Source organism: Crocodylus porosus, unplaced genomic scaffold (assembly GCF_001723895.1).
Source record: "Crocodylus porosus isolate Cpor-Errol unplaced genomic scaffold, CroPor_comp1, whole genome shotgun sequence".
NCBI lineage: Eukaryota > Metazoa > Chordata > Crocodylia > Crocodylidae > Crocodylus > Crocodylus porosus.
This window is the reverse complement of record NW_017728910.1, coordinates 12,352,900-12,354,158: the sequence shown is the minus strand read 5'-3', so window position 1 is coordinate 12,354,158 and position 1,259 is coordinate 12,352,900. Positions and strand designations below refer to the sequence as shown.

Sequence of the window (1,259 nt, the reverse complement as noted above, 5' to 3'; positions counted from 1 at the left end):
AAGCTTGTCGGGCTTAATTTCTGGTAACCTGAACAGTTGTTGTCATTTAAGAAAACAAGGTGATGCATATTTAAACAATATACAAATTAGGGCATGGGGTCATTTGCATAAAATGTCTTTCCAGTAAACCTTCTGACACTTTCCCCCATACTTTTCCGTTCTGAAGAACAGGTTTTCACAAGGTCAGATGTTAGAGCTGCTGCTAGTGCAGTTTTCAGCTTACATTACTGAAGAAGAGCATCAGACCCAAAATCATTTGCTTCCTTTCAAGTAAGTTTGACAGAGCACCTCACACCTGTGTTCAGTATTCTGCAAATCTGGTGCACAGAAGCACATGAAAAATATGAGCTGAGAGCTTTTGTTGCAATGTTCATTATTCCGTGACAATTTCTAGTTAGTACCATGTCCTCCTTTACTTTCCCAATTCCTGCCCTGAAACACCAACCTCACAAGTTTTTAATTCTTGTGCTGGAATTCATATAAGCTCCCTGAGGTTGAGATGATAAGTAGAAGATCTGGTAAAGTGGCACCCAAAAAACTGGTTCAGAGAGGCATGAACATTTCAGTCTCAGAAAGAGGTGCTTCTGCAGAATCCGTTCATAGTACAGACAGTCCTCGGACTTACGACACAATTGGTTCCTAAAAATGGCATCTTACGTCGAAACTTTGTAATTTGGAGCCGATTTTTCCATAGGAAACAATGTTATAAATGGGGAATTGGTTCTTGGACCAAGGCCTGATACCCCGTTTTCACCAAAAATAACCCAGTACTCAATCAATTACAGATAACTAATTTAGCTACATTAATGTATGCATATTGTAAATAGAAATCGTGTTGATTTGGAAGGACTTCTTTGAGGTGATTTTACTGGACTTTTCGAAGAGTTCTTGGCTGAAGTCTTCATGGGCGTGTTGGCTGCAGGTTTTTCTGGACACTTCTCTGCTTTCTTAAAGTATCCAAGGAAATTTGGACAGATGTTCTCCAGGGAGATGGGTGAAATGGCAACTTTCATAAATTTCATAGACATTAAGGCTGGAAGGGACCTTGGAAGATCATTGAGTCCAGCCCCCTGCCCAAGGGGCAGGAAGTCAGCTGGGAGTCATAGGATCCCAGCAGGATAAGCATCCAATTTACTCTTGAAGGTGTTCAATGTAGGTGCTTGAGCCACCTCTAATGGCAGACTGTTTCAGACCTTGGGGGCTTGGACAGTAAAGAAATTCTTCCTTATGTCCAGCCTGAAACGGTCTTGCAGGAGTTT

The 1,259-nt window shown here is 41.5% G+C and overlaps 1 long non-coding RNA gene across 1 annotated transcript in view; it reads left to right on the top strand.

Annotated features, from left to right (window-relative positions):
* The first annotated feature begins 773 nt into the window (after positions 1-773).
* Positions 774-1,259, top strand: part of LOC109308698 — a 10,874-nt gene continuing 10,388 nt past the window's right edge. The window contains exon 1 of the long non-coding RNA XR_002100681.1: positions 774-953. This is a non-coding gene — a long non-coding RNA (uncharacterized LOC109308698). The remainder of the gene's footprint in view (positions 954-1,259) is intronic.